The following is a 21,710-nucleotide window of genomic DNA, read 5'->3' as shown; positions in this document are numbered from 1 at the left end:
TGGGAGATATACCTAATGCTAGATGACGAGTTAGTGGGTGCAGCGCACCAGCATGGCACATGTATACATATGTAACTAACCTGCACAATGTGCACATGTACCCTAAAACTTAAAGTATAAAAAAAAAAAAAAAGAATCAGGTCAGCCTCCCTCAAATATATGGCCATATGGAGAACAGTAGCTACTTAAACTAAATCAGGGGCATTTTAGCACCTGTGTGTAAAGAAAGAGATATTGGGTAGGCAACCAAAAGAAACTTCTACACTATATAAGGGGCCCAAAGCCTTAAGTAACAGCTGAAGATCACTGGGAATAACATTTCAGAAACCTGCAGAGCATTACTCAGCTGTCTCTTGCTCTGCTGTGGCTATCGTTTTCTTTTTCTTCCCTGCCTGCCTTATTACCCTCTCCCTCCCTCTCCTTAAGCTAAACTGGCCATGAACTGGAATTAGTCTACACCACTTTGAAGGTCTAGTGCATGCAAAGGACCCTAATAATACAACTTAATATTTGGGGTGGGATTATTAAAATTATATGAGCCTTATTACTTTAAAATCAATTCATTGTTTTATGTCTATTTCTAAACCAAATGGCTATTTAATATCAAAAGCTCATTTCTTTCTTTCTTTCTATTATGGTAATCAATAATCTTCCACAGAGAAAAGATTTTCCACGGAGTTATTGCCACCAAAATATGTAAAACTCTCCATCGACGCATGGGTTTTTCTTCATAATTGTTTATTGTATCTCAAAATACTGATGAATATATCAGTTTCTCCTACTGGCCATTTTATTCTATGGTCAGAATTATATTCTCTCCATTAGTGGGAAGTCTTTTGTTTCCATAAAACACTTCCTATTATAGTTCCTTGTCCCAAAGACCATATCTGCACCATTGTGATAACTGACAAGGATCAGTTGCTTTGTGTCCCAAAATGTGCTCTAATTATGGAAATAAATGTTATTCTTTAACTGAGAAGGAATCTGACGTGAATCGTCAGGAATTATATGAGTGTACAGAGGTGATCATAAGGAATAAGGATGATTTTTTTTTTTTTTTAAGACAGAATCTCATTCTGTTGTCCAGGCTGGAGTAGAGTGGTGCAATCTCAGCTCACTGCAACCTCTGCCCCCAGGGTTGAAGTGATTTTCATGTCTCAGCCACCCAAGTAGCTGGGATTACAGGTATGTGCCACCATGCCCCAGCTAATTTTTTGTATTTTTAGTAGAGATGGGGTTTTGCTATGTTGGCCAGGCCAGTCTTGAACTCCTGGCCTCAAGTGATCCACCCACTTTGGCCTCCTAAAGGGGGCCAAGAAGGATGATTGGTTTTTAACATAACAAACCTTTATTAAAGATAGGCCAGTTCTTTCACTGACCTAAAAAACACAGGAAAGCACATAGACTTTCAAGAAAAAATTCCCTAGTTGAAGTCTCCACTGACATATTTCCTATTTTTGTGGCTTTTTGAAAGTTGTTTCTAATCTTAGTTTTCTTGTTTCTGAAGTTGAAAATGAAAAACAATAGGGTCTCCCTGTAATTTATTGTCTAGTTGGGACATTTTCTGCATATCCCCCTCAGGGAATCTTTTGGGCTTTTTGGAGGAAAAAGGTGAGTTGAAGTTAATATATGTATAGAAAAGTGCACATATTTTGAGTGGATTTTTGCAAACCGAGTAAACTATGAAATTAACACCCAGATTTAAAAATCTATTAAACCAGCATTTAGATCAAGAAATAGACTTTTACCAGCATTTAAACTGTGATACTTTTGAAAGCAAAAGTTGGCGCTATTTTAACAGCCTGAATGAGACATAAATGACACGCAATGAACTGCAAATTTAAGTCGCACAGTTTGGTGAGTTCTGACATACACCCGTGAAACTGTTGCCACAGTCAACATGATAAACATATCCACCATCCCTTGTGCCTCTCTGTAATCCCTCCTTTCATTCCCTACTTCCTATCTCCAGGCAACCACTGACCTGGTTTTTGTCACTATAGTTTGCATTATCTAGAATTTTATACAAACAGAATTATACATTATGTCCCTTTTCATTTGACTTCTTTCACACAATTAGAGATTCTTACATGTTGTGGTATCAATAGTTTGGTCCTATTTATTTCTGAGTAGTATTCCATTGTATAGATATACTATAAATTGTTTATCCATTCTCCTGGTGATGTACATTTGGATTTCCAGTTCCGGGTTATTATAAATAAAGCTTCTATAAACATTCATGGAAAAGTTTTGGTATGGACATATGTACTCATTTTTCTTATGTAAATATCTAGGAGTAGAATGGCTGAGTTACCACTGGTAGCTGTATTTAAGTTTTTGAGAAACTGTCGATTTTGCAAAGTGGTTGCACGATTTTAGGTTCTTTACAGAAATGGGTGAAATTAAAGTTTCTCTACATCTTTGTCAACAACTGGTATGGACGGTTTAAAAAATTTTAACCATTCTACTGAGTATCTGAACTTGGCTTTATTTTGCATTTTCCTAGTGACTAATGATGGTAAATATGTTTTCACATGTTTATTTGAGGATGTTGTATTTTTAATTACACTAAGACAACAGGCATAAATTGAGACTTTCTTATGCAATTTGGGGCATATGGTTACCCAAACAAAGAAGAATGAAGGAGGTGAAGGAAGAAGGATATGGAGAAAGAAAAAAGCCTAACTCATTGAATTATAATGCGACAATGCCCTGTTAATTTAAAGTTACATAAAATTTTATTCTTTTTATTCCATAAGCTAATAATAATAATGCAAGTTTGTTCTTTTATCCTCAAAGGAAAAATATGGTAAGAGTTTTATCTTGACTAAGGATCTGAGGGTCAACATTTTAATAATTAGCAAAATGCTATGTTTATCATTCATATATTCAAAATGTACTTATCTTTAAACCAAATGGTATATACTCTAAGACATCAGAAAGTATTTACTAAATAGTACAATATAGTAACCATCTTGTAACACTGTACTTAATATAGCTTAATTTTATAAAATATTGCAAATAGTTCTACCGTTTAAGCAATTCTAGATTTTATTTTTTTCCCTTAGAGCAACAAATCAGAATGCATGATTATAGAATGCTAAAAGCTCTTTTGGAGATATTTTGCCAGGCATCTTTGAGGAGAAATTTTAGAGAATCAACAACACTTGATTAAGCATTTTTGAACCATAAGTTTTTTCTTCTGCTCTCCTGTGGCAAAAAACAAACATAAAACAAAAAACCATATTGGCAATTGCAGATGTTTATAAACATTCCATTTTTTTTTCTGTTTTAATTATCTTTAAAGATGAAATAATCTCTGTCTATAGGCTAGAGCAGCAAGTTTATGCAAGAGAATATGAAAACATCCTTCCTTCTAGTAGAATATGTATCCATAGTGCATGATGTCCACTGAGGTTTTGTAATATTTTTACACGCAATGTTGCTATTGCAATTATTATCAACAACCTATAATGTTTTGTACATAGTAAGCTTTCAAATGGTGTTAGGATTCAACATGGGACATAAAGCCTAAGAATGGAACCAGATTCCCTAGGGTTTCAGTATTTGATTTCTTCTAAGGGCAGACTAGAAGACTGCCCTTAATATAATCTATGTGTTTTGGGATTTTTTTATGGTGATGAACAAAGTAAACATTTGAGCTGGAAATCACTGGAAGTATTCAAACCAAACAAAAGGGTAATAAAAAGTAAACCTATCCTTAACTTTAAAACCAAGCATGGGTTCTTCTGGTTGATGGGTGTATAGTTGAGAAAGCATTTTTCTCCAGAACTATTCAGTTTCACTGACAGGGAAGTCTTTTATGGCATGATAACCAATTATTGAATGATTTTATACATATTTAAAGGAAAAGGTTGAGCTGCTATCTCACAAAGAATCAGCTTCTTATGAGACGAAAGCTGTGTGCTTGAAATCCTGTCTCCACTCTGAAAATCACATAATCTTGGGCAGTTTATTTTGCCTTGTTTAAAAAATTTCTTATCTATAAAATAAATGTGCTAGTATCTATCTCAAATGATTCATTTAAAAAATGAGAAAACCACCATTTTCTTGAAGTAACTTGCCAAGATCACCAATAACAACGTCAAAGCTGAACTAAGGAAACTAAGTTGAACTAAGGTCTCCTAAATCTAAAACTCGATCTTCTATTTCCAAGTATATCATTCAATCACCTGATGTAAGACATGCTAGCAGCTGTTATTAAATAGGTCATTTTTGATCCCTCACCAGATGGTAGCTTGGGTGTAAACACCACCCAAAATTCTGGTTAGAATGGTGACTATCTCGGAACCTAGGCTCCTTTCTCTTTTCTAAATTTACTTTGTTCTCTCTGTCCAAAGCTGACATTTTCTGGATTTTCTTGATTCAGCATTATTTATGCAAATGAAGAGTTTCCAGTAATTCAACAAAGCTAACAAGTGTCTCCCCAGTAAGAATCAAACAGAATGGTACCTGGTGGGGAGTAAGGTTTTTGGCCAGACTGTTGCTGGGTGGATAGAAGGGCCTTAGGAAGAATTCATCAGAGTCAGCTTTAATTTATATGCTGTTCACTTTAAATCCTAATATGGATATAATGGACTCAGAAGCATAAATGAAAATCATAAAATCTCAGTGCTTCATGGGTTGCCAGTACTTCCAAATGATTGCTGTGCTTTCAAAATAGTCACCGTGGAAAGCCCTATGCTTTTTGAACAACTGCTGAAGCCATTTCAGATTTTTCTTTTTAAATTGTTATCACAGTCAGTTTGGCCCCTCCTTTTCCTTGCTGCCTTTTCATTTTTCCTCTCCCATGCACACAATTAGTTCTTTGTAGCCTAGCCCTGACTTTGACCAAAAATGGATGCTCTAAAACAATCAATTACCTGTTCATCACATATGGCTCTGAATGCCTTTCTGCTATTTCAAAAACAAATTCTATGTTTCCATTTCTCAACCATCCTTAAAGAATGATGACCTGCCACCATGAAGATGTACATCTTTCAAATGTTCTGCAGATTGTTAAGAATATTGCAAAGGAAGAGGTCCAAAGACATTTTAAATAATATTAGAAATGCCAAAATAAGTGAATAATGTCCAATAGTGAACACTCTCAAGGGGAAAAATTACTTTTGGTACTTCATTTTAGTATGTTAAAAGATGAGCCAAATTAAATTACAGCTATACTTTATACATGTATAAACCCTATGCATGGGTTTGGGTGTGTATAATCATAAAATCTCCTGCATATTTATAAAATGAAAATTAAAACTGAAAGGAAGCAGAAGAAAAATCAGCATGTAAAATGCCATGAAGGGAAACACCTGCTGGGAAAACAGAAATGTAAAAAAGATCTAATAGGCTTCCTTCATAATTTTACCCAGAAAAGTGGTAATATTTAGAAATAAAAATGTGAAAAGGCAGTAGCATTTCAATGTTTTTAACACATTTAAAGGCTCTGCTCCATGGTCAACATATCAAGAATCTAAAAACCTGTAATAAACTTTTGTTTTTTAATATCAATTTCAAAATACATTTTATTCTATTTTTTAGTTGTTTTATTTTAATTAGTGAAATTTTAGGAATAAATTTTAATGTTATCAACTTTAAATTTTATGTCTTCATGATGTAATTCTCCCAAAGATGGCATTTACACTTTAGCCAGATGCTTCATTTTGTTGCATATCACTGAAAACTTAGAAATCATAAATGCACTAACCTTTTACTCCTAAAGCATGCACACAGGCACTCTTTAATAATTCAAGGACCTTTCTATAATGATGAAGTCATACTGATGAACTCAATAGGAAAATACTAATACGATTAAACAAAGCTTAAATAATTCATTGTAGAAACGAGGCATAATAGAGCAAGAAAAATAAATTCTAGCTGCTCAAAATATTTCACTTTTTCTTATGCCAATGCATATTTCTTAAATCATAGTGACAGTTTTTCTTCTCTTTTGTTGAAATACGTGACAGCTATTCATATACTGGAGCAGGTGCAAAAGATAAATGCTTTCCTATTAAAATCAAGAATGTCAGCATTCTATATGCAATGATGGGCAGACCTCCATCATTTTTGCATAAGTTATCTCCTGGGAAAGCTATCACTAGACCTTATTACTACACTATCAACTTATTCTCATCTCAAATTATTTTTCTTCAAAGGCAGTCAGCTGATTTGCACTTTACTTTCTTAGATTCACTGATTGATAGGTGATGAAAGAAAAAAGTCACCCAAAACAGAAAAAAAAGGTTATTAATAATTCATTTAACACAAAAAAATCCAAAATTTAATCATTTGGAAATACTATTGTGTATTTTGTAATTAGGATTATCAATAATTACTAAATACGGCTATATAAAATAATATTTAAAAACTGGAAAAACTAAATAATTTTTGTGAATAGAATCGTGTTAGATTCTAAAATGAATTAATTAGAGCCAGTCATGAAGAAATTAATTTAAAAACTTCTATTGTAATGGAAATAAAATAAAAGTTCTTACTATGGCTTAATGTTTTTCATTTCTTTTACTTAAAGATGATTATGCATTTTTTCAGATGATTAGAAATTAAAGGCCATACTCAGGTTGTGTAATTAAAGGATGATTTTTTTTCATGATTTATTGAGGGTGACATGATATTCTACAGAGGATAACACAGTCTATCTGAATTGTTTTGAGCCAAGAAAACAAATCAGAATTTCCTATGGTGAAAAGAGAAAAAAAATGAAACTCTCCCCAAACCATCAATTAATGAGATTTTGAAAAGTATGTGAAAATGTCTACAAGTAGGGAATTAAGAAAAACTAGATATACTTTTAATATTCTAAAAGTTAACATGCTTTTGAGATATTAATCCCTCTAAAAAAATAAAATATACTTAAATCTAGCAATGACTTTTTTTTTTTTCGTATATACATTCCAAGGGGCCTCACTTTGTTGCCCAGGTTGGTCTTAAACAACTGGCCTCAAGCAATCCTCCCACCTAAGCCTCCCAAAGTGCTGGGATTACAGGCGTGAGCCACCGCTCCTGGCTGGTAATCTTATAAATAGTCAAAATAAGTACAACCTCCAGTTATTCTTCCTAATTTTTCTACAGGTAAGCATCCCACCTTTATCTAGAATTAGGAGATTAAAGCTCTAACCTGTGGCAAGTTTAATAAAGCTTGAATGTTGTGGCCTCCATCTGTCTGTTCACCATATCTTAGTGCCAGAACTGTATTTCCAACAGACAAATGAGACAGAATGATTTACCCAGCATGCATATCCCCCAAGAATGTTACTGAAAAAAACTATCACCAAGATAACCATAAAGGCAAACTGAGAGTACTATAAGACATCCTCCATTCACAGTGAGGTTCAGCATCCACTCTTAAGTGAGGACAAACTCCCAGAAACAACTAAGGGAAACTCGAGACAGGAGAAACAAACTCAGTTGTCTAGATGGCCTTACTTAATGGGGGCAAAGGCAGAGGAAGTTCTGAGATTCTGGTGGAACAAAAGAGCTTACTTATTTCCACATTGCTATTTCAGCTCCTTAACCAAAGTCAAAATTTCTAGTAGAGAAATCAATCTTTGATCCAATGTAAGATCTGTCTTGCTGGAGTTACAAACAGAAAAATTTAGTTTTTCCTAGCTCAAGCAATTCCAGCCTTGATATCTTTAAGGAATACTTTTAATATATATAAAATCCAGCTTCATTCACCACCACTATGAAAGTGGATCACTTTTTTCTTACAATTTTTAATATCACATGCCCTGTACTCTCAAGCTCACCTGAAGTCATGTTTATTTTATATCAAAGTACTGCAAATAGCAAAAATATCAAATATACACTTACACTTTCTTCTTCCAAATTTTGCCTAACAAGTGGAAGTTATGAAAAAGAAGTTGGTGAAATAATTATTAATGAATATAACAGAACATTACTGAATTTTAATGAAGAACTATTGATATTGAAACAAGTCTGGCATAATTTTATTTTATTTTTTATTTTTTGTTTGTTTCTTTGAGACGGAGTCTTGCTCTGTCGCCCAGGCTGGAGTGCAGCTGTGGGATCTTGGCTCACTGTAACCTCCGCCTTGCAGGTTCAAGTGATTCTCCTGCCTCAGCTTCCCGGGTAGCTGGGACTACAGGCACCCACCACCACACCCAGCTAATTTTTGTAGTTTTAGTAGAGATGGAGTTTCACCATATTGGCCAGGTTGGTCTTGAACTCCTGACCTCAAGTGATCTGCCTGCCTCAGCCTCCCAAAGTGCTGAGATTACAGGCGTGAGCCACCATGCCTGACCTATTTTAAAAATTCTCTAATATTCTCCTTAAATTGTAAAGAGTCTTTCTTTTATTTGGGAAATAAAAACATCCATATATTTTAAAAACATATTATCATCAATTCAACCAAGATTTCATCAAAAGATCCTAATAATACCAATCATTACCTCAAATGGGAGGCTTCTGAATAATGGACCATTTTGTGTAATAATACATGTAAACAAAATTATAATTGATTTTTTTTTCCCGAGATGGAGTCTTGCTCTGTCACCCAGGCTGGAGTGCAGTGGCACAATCTCGGCTCACTGCAACCTCCACCTCCCAGTTTCAAGCAATTCTCCTGCCTCAGCCTCCTGAGTAGCTGGGGTTACAGGCGTGTGCCACCATGCCCAGCTAATTTTTATATTTTTAGTAGAGACAGGGTTTCACAATGTTGGCCAGGCTGGTTTCAAACTCCTGACCACGTGATCTGCCCACCTCGGCCTCCAAAGTGCTGGGATTACAGGCGTGAGCCACCTCCCCTGGCAGAATTGAAGTATTTATTTACTGTCTGGTAACACTGACGAGAAAATAACAATGTCAGACACTATCACAGGGTATACCCTCCAATCTTCAAACCATATGTAAATTTATACGTCAGGTGCCTGAACATTCTATATTTATACCACTTTATGTTCAAAGAGAATCTACATTTGAAGATTATGAAATGAGCTAGGAAGAAGAACTTTTGAAAAGTCAAAAAAATTTTAAATATAAAATCTTATTTGAAGATATTTTTCAACCCTTATGATCTCAAATTACTGTACAAGTCATAATGTAAAAGTAATGAAATACTCGAAAAAATGTTTAATAGAATTTAAAATTTTAACTTTAGGGAATTTGGAAGTTCAATCATTCTCAAAGAGGCTGTAAGGATGATTAAAATCCTGAAGGAAGCCTGAAAGAAAAAAGACACATTCATTATTGGAAATACAATACAGTGCTAACTCTCAAGTTTCACCTTCAAACTAGAAAGCTTAAGTTCAAGGCCGTTACACCAATTTTTACAGAAATGTAATGTTTTCCAACTCCTGATTCATCCCTTGAAAAGCTGTACATGGTTAATGATTATCAACTTAAATTAGCCACATACACCAGAGTAAATTGGAAATGAAAAGCTTCTTCAATTACCCAAACTAACATAAACGATTTATTTCCTTCTGCCAACACGAAAGGGAATGTTCATGAAGGATCTCATTGACTCACCCTGCACTAAGGTTAGAAAGCTCACTCAACACAAATATTCCCAGAAAGGGTTCAACTTGGCAGTAAAGAAACCATCTATTCCAAAATGTCACCACATCAGTTCAACTTTTCATCTGCTAAGAAAAAAGTCCTGTCAAAGTCTGTTACTGTAAAGCAGCAGCTGTTCTGTAGAATAATATCGTCCAAAAGACAATTGTTTCTCTTATTCCCCAGTGCAACTCCTCCATTTCAACAGACTACTTCTTGTCTTCCTTGACACTATTATTAGTCACAACCCCATGTCTTTGCTCTTCCATCTCAAATGTCTACTTCCAAATATTTCTCTACATTTTTATAGTCTAAAGCTCAGCTGAACATCACACCTCTCAGTCAGTCTACTGCAACCCCAACTCTTTATAATGACCAATAAATCCTGACATAATCTTATCCCCGAATATTTCTATAGCCACAAAGAACTTCCAGTTTCTCTAACACCCCAAGCTCTGTCTCTCCTTGGAGCCTCCACCCGGTTCGTCCCTTCTCCCACTTGTCTTCTAGCTGACTCCTTATTCTATTTTTGTCTTTGCTGAAACCCTACTCCTTCAATAAATAGGCCTTTCCTAGTTATTGCAAGTACATTCTCCACCCTTCTTTCCCCTAATTTTAGTCCCTTCTTTTCTTCCCAGCAGTGCCACAATTTTAAATTATTGGCTTTGCTCTTCACTTTTTTTTGTATCCACCTAGGAATATAAGCTCCACAAGGGCAGAGAGCATTGCCTGTGTTGTACAACTTATATTCCCAATGCCTGGCACAAGGCAAAAGCTCAATAAATGTTTCTTTAATCAACTCCATTCTACTTGGAGCTATCTTTTTCTGACTCCCTTTATTCTTATCTGATCCAGAGAAAAATAATCTTATCACTTACTCAATCTTATCATTACTATTCAAGTCAACATGTATAACAACTCTATGTCAAGAACTATAAGGTGCTGCTATTGCAGCTGCTATTTACTGAGTGTTTATTATGTGCAAAGTATCATATAGAGAAGTATTCTGAGCAATGCCCAGGCTGAGTGGAAGGAGCACAGTGATCTGTAGCAATGTTATCTCATTGTATCACCACAACCATGTGAACAACCAATTATTTTTAATCCCTATTTTACAGATGAAGAAACCGAGACATAGAGAGGTTAATAATATGCCCAAGATATCACAAACAGTAAGTGATAGAGCTGGGATTCTATACTCTATTGAGTAAAACACAATTTCCCTCTTAAGATGAGTATGAGGAGAGAGGGAAAAGTAAAGCGAGCTGGCAATTCAAGAGGAAAGAGACAACATCTGCTTAAGGAAAACCAGTAAAAATTGTTTGGAGATGGCAGTGGAAATAAGGTTTGAAAAAAAGTTAAGAGTTTTAACTACATTATAAATAAATACCTGGAATTGGTGCAAGCGCCTCTTATCAGAAAGAAAATGGTGAGACCAACCATACAGGAAAAAGAGATATTAACTGTGCACAGAAAATAGTAATGGCAGGGTCATTATCCATTGTTCTATCTCTTGAGCCCAAATTGTGAAGGTCCTTTCCTATATCACTAAGGAATTCAGCCATGGCTAAAAAGGGAATAAAGATGCAATCAAGGTTTAAAAGTTACTGTGAAAATTACAGTATATCTGTTCTCTAAGTTATTAGTAACACTTGTTTATTATCTGTTTCTGGGGACTATCCTCTCAGCAACTAGATTTTAAATTTTTTGATGGCAGGCACTATATCTTACACTTTCCTAAGAGGGGTTATGAAAGTTGACACTTGAAAACATCAGTGGACAAGAAGAAGAAAAGTTAGAGGAGACTAAAGAGAGGCCAGACACTATACCAGGTGGTGCCAATGGCACAGTGATTACAAAAAAAAAAAAATACTGTCCTTGCCCTCAAGGGGCTTGTATTGTCACAGAGATGATGACTGGTGTAAGTTCTGACAACAGAGTAAAGAGAAGAAATACAAAAGATTATAGCTCCAATGTCTACAAAACAAAATTACGGTATTCCAGAGTTAACTCCAATAGATATTTAATTACAGTGGTATTTTCCAAGTTTTTAAGCACCACATTTTCAAGACTAAAAACAGTAAATTTCTATGATAATGAGTACTCATAAAACAAAAGCTGCAACACAGTTATTTACATAGAACAGTGGAAAGTCTCCTCCAAAACTTTATTGATATGGTTACCATCTCCTCGGTGAATAATTTCACACAGCATTTGCTTTTTTACATTGCCTGCCTGTGGATTTCTATAATAAAAGTTCTTGAACTGGAGAAACTTCAAAAACTTTTCTTCCTCTTTCAGTAAGAAGCAATTACCTTCAATTTTCTTCACACTTTCCTACCATACTTCCATTAGAATATTTATCCAAAGTCCCAAACAACTAAAGACACACACATAGACACAGGCAAACATACATGCATGCATGTGCGTGCACACACACACACGCAAATAAAGCTCGTATTAGGAAAGGGCTGAGTTAAAGGTGTGTACGTGATTCTCCCTTATTTATCCTATTGAAGGCATATCATTTTTTTCATTCATTCACTCTAGAGAGCCTGATATTTAGCATCATTTCATAAATCTAGGCTACTGCAGAGCTGTGCTACCACAAAATTATAAGGAGTCAATTTGCACTTTTTTCTTTTGTTTTTTATTTTCGGATAATATGTAAATATGTGTGATAAACTAGGCACTGACAATCATAGAAATTTAATTTTAACAGTACCTTGGAAAGCCTTTAATTGAGGGGAAGCCAATTTAGGCACAGTGGTCCCCGCCCTTCCACACAGGGCAGATATTGCTACAGATCCCAGTGCTCTTTCCCACTGAGCCTGGGCATTCATTGCTCAGATGACATCTCTACATGATGCTCCAGGTAGCCACTGTCTTGTAAAAGAAAACATTTATGGTATATGATTCTTCTCTTAGTATGTAAAATGCATCCTGCAATTCAAGGCACTTTGGAAAGCTACAATCTATTTTCAGCTACTATAGGACCTATTATTTAGTGAAGTGCGTCTTAGTACCTTGAAACATCCTAAGATTTTAAAAGCATTACTGTAGTTTACAAATATTAATAGGTTAGGCATACGAACAACGTTTGCTTGCACTCTGCATTTGGTGCTCCTGACCACCCTTATACTGCACCTCAGCACTGTGTGTCCCAGCCCACTTGCCCTGTGAGTCCCAGCCTCCAGCCTCTTGCAGGAAATCACAACTTCTATCCACGCTTTATATTAAGGCTATCTTGAAGGGTCCACTCCACAGTCACTCTCACCCACACCCCTGGCTTCATGTTTGTAAACTGTTTCCTCACTAGGTCTCTAGCGCAAATATCCCCAGCTCCAGATTCACAATTCCAGCTTCTGGTTGGAGTTACTACATGCATGTCTTGCTATCACTACTAATTCAACATGCAGACTTCATCCTTCTCACCAAAACTTTCTTGCCCTTCCTCCTGTTTTCCTCCTTTATATTAACAGCATCCGTATCTTCCAGCCACCCACAGTGGAGACTTTGGGGTCTCTTCCAGGGACTCTTTTTCACTCCCTACTTCTAAATGATCACCAGGACTTGCCAATTCTAACTTGAATGTCATTCAAGTCTGTCACTTCTTCCCAGTTTCCAGTGCTACCACCCTTGTTTGGGCTCTCATCTGTGCTCAATTTAATGCCTAGCAGTCTCCTCCTGACTGGTTTTCCTGACTGAATCTTTCCTTCTTTAAACCACCCACCCAACCCACTTCCCCATCCCCCCAATAACACCATCAAGGTATGTTTCCTTACAAATCTGATTATGCTGTTGTCCGCCCCTCCAAAAAAAAAAAAAGCCTTCACATTCCTTCAAAATAAAGGCTATATTTCCATGTCACCTTTAAAATAAAGTTCACATCCCTATGTGGAGATTTCAAGATTTCCCACAAATAAGGCCCAAGTGCCTTTCTCATCACAGAGTCATGATTGAAAGCTCAGCCTCTGAAGCCAGATTGCTCACCTCACCTGTGCGACACTGAGCAGGGCCACTGCGCACACATGTCTAGGCTGAGGGTCCCGGCACAAGGCTGGCTGAGGGATGAGTGAGTGTGGAAGCATAGTGCACATACCATTCACCACGCTACGTTTCAGCACAGGGCTTCTACAGCCTCAAAGTAAGTGGCACCATTGTCTATCTCACATAAAGGCAATATAAAGGCTTAGTTTCCTTGTCTTAAAGTACGGCTAATATTAGGATTTACCTCAAGGGATTGTTGTAAGGTTTCAATGAGTTAACACATGTAAAGTCCTTAGAACAGTGCCCAGAATATTATAAATGCCCAAAAAGTGTCAGCTGTTACGTTCTCACCTTACCTGTTCCTTATACTGTAAGTGAATAGCAGAATTTATTTACTATTGCTTAGGTATAATCTGTGCTTTTTCACCTTCATGTCTACTGTTTATTCTGCTTCCTCCCCCGAAAATGTCCTCCCCTGAAAATTTCCTCCCCTAGCAGCTCCAATCTGCCTGTTGTTAAACTGTACATTCTTGAAGCTCAGCTAGGAGACCATGATACCTCCATTAAGCCTTATTTGATCTCCATGTACTACATGAGTTCTTTAGGCTTTAACTCAACTCTTAGGTGCCTAACATGGAACTTACTGTAGAAATATTTTTTCTTTTCTTTCCTTTTTTTTTTTTTTTTTTGAGACGAGTTCTCACCGTTGCCCAGACTGGAGGCAGTGGCGCAATCTCAGCTCACTGCAACCTCTGCTTCTTGTGCTGAAGCAATCATTGCACCTCAGCCCCCCGAGTCACTGGGACTATAGGCGTGCACCACCACCATGCCTGGCTAAATTTTTTTTGTATTTTTTTGGTAGAGACAGGGTTTCATCATGTTGTCCAGGCTGATCTTGAACTCCTGAGCTCAGGCTATCCACCCACCTCAGCCTCCCAAAGTACTGGGATTACAGGTGTGAGCTATTGTGCCCAGTCTGATATTTCATAGTATCTAAACTTATACTTATCTCAAGGGCTTGTCTTCCTTGAAAGATCTCAAGTGCCTTATGGTACCCTGTAAAGTTCCTCTTTATGATCTCACAGTGCCTCCAGAATTACAGTGACATAATAGGCTCATAATAGGTAATAATATAACCATTTATTGAGCATCTACTATGTGTCAGGTACTATAAAAAGTGCTTTATACATGGTATTTAAATTACATCTCACACAACTTTTGTAGCATTGTTTCCTTTTATACAGGAATACTTAAGTCATTTAAATAATTTGCTTAGTGTTAAACAGTGAAAAACTGTTGGGGCAGAGATGAGAATCCAAGATATTTCTGGCCCTGAGATTGAGCTCCTTCTACTTCATGGCCCTATCTTGCCTGGCTCCTTCCCTTGCCCGAGAGCCCAAGAATCACCATTTTAGTGATTATGTATTATATTCTAGGAGTTTTTCCTAAATTATTCCTAACCTTCCTTGAAAAATGGTTATTATTTTTCCTGTATTCCAGATGAGGTAATCAAGTCTCAGAGATGTTAAACAATTTACCTTAGGTTTCACAGCTAGTAAACTCCAGATGCAACTTTGAGCCTAACTCCAGAAGCCTCCTGCCCACTCCACCCCAACTCCTCAAAAATGCTTGTCACATTTTAGGAGAAGTCCCTTGAGAAAAATGCATTGCCCTTACTATTATCAGGGTTTCATTTATGTGGTTTTATTTTATTTAGATAGCTTTTCACAGAAATCATCACTACATACACTTACAGAAAAAAATGTTATCCCTATACTGTATTTTGATCACCTTTTGTCTTTATACATTGACTGCCTAATTATTATAACTAACTTCGCAAAAAAAAAAAAAGTGCTGGTCCTCCCAAGAATTTGATGAAGTTTTACATCAAAGTGATCTTGATATTGAAAGAATAAAAATTGTTTATACAAACAATAGGTCAGGAATATATCGAGTGACCCATATTTTGTACTGGTCATTGTTAATTTCACCAGACCATTAAGTTTTGCCTGAAACCTCTAGAAGATCAGTAAAAAATACCACACCAGAGAAATAAGTAGTTACTGATACAGAATACCAAAATGAATCTTGAACTTAATGCAATGCACACAAAGCAGAAGGAAAAAAGGAAAGATGAAGGATTAGAATTACCCATTAGATTTTAAAATAAAATAAGAATATAACTTTTTTTGAGACAGGGTCTTACTCTGTCACCCAGGCTAGAGTGCAGTGGCATAATCATAGCTTGCTGCAGCCTTCATCTCTCCAGCTCAAGCCATCCTCCCCCCTCAGCCTCCCAAGTAGCTAGGACTATAGGTGCATGCTATCACACCCAGCTAATTAAAAAAAATTTTTTTAGTAGAGATAGGGTCTCATCATGTTGCTCAGACTGGTTTTGAACTTCTGAGCTCAAGTAGTCCTCCCTTGTTGGCCTCCCAAAGTGCTGGGATTACAGGTGTGAGTCCCCAAGCCCAGCCTAAGAATACAATTTTTAAAAGGGAAAAAATGGGGGAAGAATTAATGGAAATTAATCTGACTTATTTATGAGAAAATGGCACTCAATACCAAACTGGCATGTATGCAGTAACTGCCAAGGTAATTAAAATACTTAAGATATAAATGTAATTGAAAATTACATGACTTGAATGTCATTATTCAATTTTACCAATGCTCCCTATTTAGTTGGAAAAAATTGTACTGGTTTTCAGTGAAAAAAAAGTGCAAGTGAAAATAGAAAAAAAATTTAATAGAACCAAAATCTTCCCAAGCAAAAAAATAACTCCAAAAATGTATCCCTCATTATGAAAGTCCTAGGGTTTCTAGAGCTCCCAGAGGACTCAGTAAAACTAGAGATACTTGCAGTGCATTGTAAGTGTGTAATTACCATTTAAATGAAGGGAGAAAAGCTGGTGAGTGAAATGAGAAACAGGCGTTTTCTTATAGCCAACCAGGAACTGACATTTCAGGCAACAATCATCTAATCTACAGTGCGGTTAACAAAGCTATTGTCATTCTGCCACTCATACTCACTCTTAACTGACACTCTTCCCTACCAGAAGGAAACAGTAGGGTAAGTCTTTCTCCATGATTTTGAGTCACAATTTGTTCATTAGGCTCTGGCCTGCTTAGTATGTAATTTAACAGCATATATTTACCAAAAGACAGCCAAGACACATAAAGGCTTCTCTTTAATTCTACTTTTTTAATTATTTGGGCATCCAAATTGTAAAAGTAAACAAAATGTCAGAGTAAATTCCTATTGGTTGTACAATCATGATGGTTAAGAATCATCTCATCTCACCTGCAGTCCAACAATAGCTTTCTCTGCTAACATCCATGTTTGTGGATTTGGCTGGGCAGCAAGTTGGATGTAGAAAATATTATTGCCTTTTTCTGAAAAGGCATCGAATACCCTTTTCAAATATGGTTAAAAGTTATCACATAGATTTCAAAACTGGAAAACTATCAAATGTGTTCTTATTGAATAGGTGCATAATGAAGTATAGAGTGTAAAAGATTTGTCAAAAACACACAAATTAACTGGAGAGACCCCTCTCCCTGCCACATGTGTTTCAGAAGTCAAATCTTTTCCTTTTGGGTTGCTGCTAGCATGAGATTAGCTAAGTCTTATGATGTGTTTGGCAAAACCATGTGGGGTTCATTAGTGTGGCTTGTTTGTTGGATTAATCGTTGTTTCTACCAAACAAACAAACAACCCTGAGTATTTCTGAAGTAAGAATATAAATGTCAAGCATGACAAGATTAATAAATCATGAAAAGGAAGACTGTGCACACATAATCAGCCATGAGACAAAAGTGATGGGGTTGTGGGTTTCATAGGGCTACTTTATTCTAGCCTTCCCTTTATATCTTCTTTTGGCTGTTTTATTTGATATCTTTAAAAAATCTGTTGCAAGTCAGTGAAACAAGTTAGGTAGACCCTTCCAAGCCATTCAGTGATCTTTCTGATCATCTAAACCAACAGGTCCACAAACTATGACTCCCAGACCAAATCTGGCTCTCTGAATGTTTTTGTAAATAAAAATTTATTGAAACACAGCCACATACATTCATTTATGTATGGTCTATAGCTGTTTTCACACCACAACAGCAAGGTAGTTGTGACAGGGATTATAAGGCCCCAAAAGCCTAAAATATTTACTACCTGGACCTTTATAAAGAAAGTTTGCCAATCCTTGATTTAAACTTATCTCTTACTGTTCTAGGTGAAAATTATACTCTCTGATACAACCTTCTACTCTATCCCACTCTGTCCCATTAGATGTGCTTTTTTTTCTCTCTTGAGATGGAGTCTCACTCTGTCGCCCAGGCTGGAGTGCAGTGGCGCGATCTTGGCTCACTGCAACCTCCGCTTCCCAGGTTCAAGCAATTCTCTGCCTCAGCCTCCTGAGTAGCTGAGATTACAGGCACCCACCACCATGCCCAGCTAATTATTTTGTATTTTTAGTACAAATAGGGTTTCACCATCTCGGCCAGGTTGCTCTTGAACTCCTGACCTCGTGATCCACCTGCCCCAGCCTCCCAAAATGCTGGGATTACAGGTTTTAGCCACCATGCCCAGCAGATGTGCTTTTTTTCTACTTCACCAAACCATCCCATTTTTCAATTATAGGCATATCTTATTTTATTGCGCTTCAATTTAGCATACCTCACAAATATTGTGCTTTTTACAGATTTAAGGTTTATGGCAACTTGGTGTCAGGCAAATGTGTCAGCACCATTTTTCTAATAGTATGTGCTCACTTTGTGTCTCTATCACATTTTGGTAATCCTCACAATATTTCAAAGTTGTTCATTATTGTTATATCTGTTATGGTGATCCATGATGGTGATCTTTGATGTTACTATTGTAATTGTTATGGGGGTGCCACAAACTGCACCCATAGGAGACAATGGACTTAATCAATACATGTTGTATGTGTTCTGACTGCTCCACTGACTGGCCATTCCCCAATCTTTCTCTTCTCAGGCCTCCCTCTTCAGTGAGACACAGCAATATTGAAATGAGGCCAGTTAATAACCTGACAATGACCTCTAAGTGTTCAAGTGAAAGGAAGAGTTGCACATCTCTCACTTTCAATCAAAAGCTAGAAATGATTAAACTTAGTGAGGAAGGCATGCCAAAAGCCAAGATAGGCTGAAAGCTGGGCATCTTGTGCCAAATAGCCAAACTGTAAATGCAAAGGAAGAAATCCTTGAAGGAAATTAAAACTGCTCTTCCAGTGAACCCAAAAAATGATGAAAGAGCAAAATAGCCTTATTGCTGATGTGGAAAAAGTTTTAGTAGTCTGGATGGAAGATCAAACCAGCCACAAAATTCCTTTAAGTCAAAGTCTAACACAGAGCAAGGCCCTAACTCTCTTCAATTCTATGAAGGCTGAGAGAGGCAAGGAAGCTGCAGAAGAAACGTTGGAATCTAGCAGAGACTGGTTCATGAAGTTGAAGGAAAGAAGCCGTCTCCATAACATAAAAGTGCAAGGCGAAGCAGCAAGTGCTAATGTAGAAGCCTTAGCAAGTTATCCAGAAGATCTACCTAAGATCATTGATGAAGGTGGCTACACTAAAAAATAGATTCTCAATATAGACAAAGAAAGCACCCTTCTGTTGGAAAAAGATGCCATCCAGGGCTATCATGGCCAGAAAGGAAAAAGTCAATGCCTGGCTTCAAAACTTCAAAAGAACACGCTGATTTTCTTGTTAAGGGTTAATGGAACTCGTGACTTTAAGTTGAAGCCAGTGCTCACTTACTATTCCAAAAATCTAAGGACACTTAAGAATTATGCTAAATCTACTTGCCGCACTCTATAAATGGAATGCCAAAGCCTAGATGACAGCACATCTGTTTACAGAATGGCTCACTGAATATATTAAGCCCACTGTTGAGGCTTACTACTCAGAAAAAAGATTCCTTTCAAAATGTTAATGCTCATTGACAATGCGCCTGGTCACTCAAGAGTTCTGATGGAGATGTACACAAAGATTAATAATGTTTTCGTGCCTGCTAAGACAACATCCATTCTGCAGCCCATGGATGAAGAAGTCATTTTCACTTTCAAGTCTTATTTAAGAAATACATTTCCTAAGGCTATAGTCGTCATAAATAGTGATTCCTCTGATGGATCTGGGTAAAGTAAATTGAAAACCTTCTGGAAAGAATCCACCATTATAGATGCCATTAAAAACATTCATGATTCATGGGAGGATGTCAAAATATCAACATTAACATGAGTTTGGAAGAAGTTTATTCCAACTCCAATGGATGACTTTGAAAAGGTTCAAGACTTCAGTGAAGACTGATGTGGTGGCACATGCCTGTAATCCCAGCTACTTGGGAAGCTGTGGTGGGAGGATCACTTGAGGATCATTTGAGGTGGGAGAATCACTTGGAGAGAAGGACTTCACTGGAAGAAGTCACTGCAGATGTGGTGGAAATAGCAAGAGATTAGAATTTGAAGTGGAGCCTGAAGATGTGACTGAATTGCTGCAATCACATGATAAAATTTGAATGGATGAGGAGCCACTTGTTATGGATGAGCAAAAAAAGTAGTTTCTTGAAATGGAAACTACTTCTGGTGAAGATGCTGTGAACATTGTTGAAATGACTACAAAGGGTTTAGAATATTACATAAATGTAATTGACAAACCAACATCATGGTGTGAGAGAATTGATTACAATTTTGAAAGAAGTTTTACTGTGGGTAAAATGCTATCAAACAGCATCACATGCTGCAAAGAAATCTTTCATGAAAGGAAGAACGAATCATGTGGCAAACCTCATTGCCACAGCAAACCCAAACTTCAGCAACCACCACCCTGATCAGGCAGCAACCATCAACACCAACGGAAGACCCTCACTAGAAAAAATGTTGTGACTTTCTGAATGTTCAGATGATTGTTAGCATTTTTTAACAGTAAAATTTTGTGGAGGTTTCTTGAGACAAGGTCTCACTCTGATACCCAGGCTGTGGTGCTGTGGAGGATCAGAGCTCACTGCAGCCTCAAACTCCTGGGCTCAAGTGATCCTCTCACCCCAGCCTCCCAAGTAGCTAGTAACACAGGTGCACACCACCATGTCTGGCTAATTTTTTAAATGTTTCTGTAGAAATGAGGTCTCACTATGTTGCACAGGCTGGTCTCAAATTCCTGGTCTCAAGTGACCCTCCCACCTCGCTTCCAAAAGTTCTGGGATTACAGGTGTAAGCTACTATGTCTGGCCATGTATTTTAATAAAGGTTATGTATGTTGTTTTTTAGACATAATACTATTGTACACTTAATAGACTACAGTATAGTGTAAACATAATTTTTATATGCACTGGAAAACAAAAAAATAATGTGTGACTGGCTTTAATGTGATATTTGCTATATTGCAGCATTCTGGAACCAAACCTGCCTGTATCTCCTTTTTCTAGTAAATATTATGTTTACATATCTTTCCTTTTTCAGTTACTATCACAGTTAATTTCATTCCAAAATTCACTTAACCTGAATTTAAAAGTGGTCATATGTGGCCCAATCTCTGCTTTGGGTCAATGCAAGGTAAAATCAATTCAAAAACAATGAAAATACATAATTGAAATAAATTTAAATGTTTACTTAGGGTCTAAAGAAAACGCTAACGAAGTAAAGGAGGAGTATGCTCTTAATGAATAACTGAACATTTCTAAACCCTATCTTCCCAGAATCATTACTCTCAATATTCCCCTAAATCAATGACAGATGTGGTGGTGAATGCTATGGTGTGCTGCACAGATATTCCTTTCATGAACAATGTACTCATACCTCCAGACACCAGGCCCTCTTAGGAAACTGCCCTAGCCAATGCAGCCAGCCACCTCACTTAAGGTTAAATCTCCTTTTGGAGGGCCTCCCACATCTAATGATGGTTGATATTGGGATTTGGGCCATAATTTGGGACAATTCTAAAAGGAAATCCCAGTTCCAGAGTGCCCCATAAGATTGACTGAGGCCTCCCTTGTGACTACATGACACTTTAACTGTTCCTTCTACCCAAGTCTGCTTCTCTCTGACCCTTACATGTGTTACTCCTGAGGGAATTCCCCAGTTAACTCCTGCAGGCAAGTCTCTGCCTTGGAGCCTAGTTCTTGGGGATCCCAACTTAAGACAGCTGTTCTCTTCAAACTCTTTCTCTCA

The 21,710-nt window shown here is 36.9% G+C and overlaps 2 protein-coding genes across 2 annotated transcripts in view; both read right to left on the bottom strand.

Annotated features, from left to right (window-relative positions):
• CLDN12 (claudin 12) overlaps nt 1–21,710 on the bottom strand; it is a 160,324-nt gene that overhangs the window by 41,329 nt on the left and 97,285 nt on the right. The gene's annotated exons all lie outside the window — the stretch shown is intronic.
• Nucleotides 9,093–21,710, bottom strand: part of PTTG1IP2 (PTTG1IP family member 2) — a 43,449-nt gene continuing 30,831 nt past the window's right edge. The window contains exon 7 of the mRNA XM_063606299.1: nt 9,093–9,211. The gene's annotated coding sequence lies outside the window, so the exon portion shown is untranslated. The remainder of the gene's footprint in view (nt 9,212–21,710) is intronic.

Source organism: Pan paniscus, chromosome 6 (assembly GCF_029289425.2).
Source record: "Pan paniscus chromosome 6, NHGRI_mPanPan1-v2.0_pri, whole genome shotgun sequence".
Classification (NCBI taxonomy): domain Eukaryota; kingdom Metazoa; phylum Chordata; class Mammalia; order Primates; family Hominidae; genus Pan; species Pan paniscus.
This window is presented reverse-complemented; position numbering and strand designations above follow the sequence as displayed.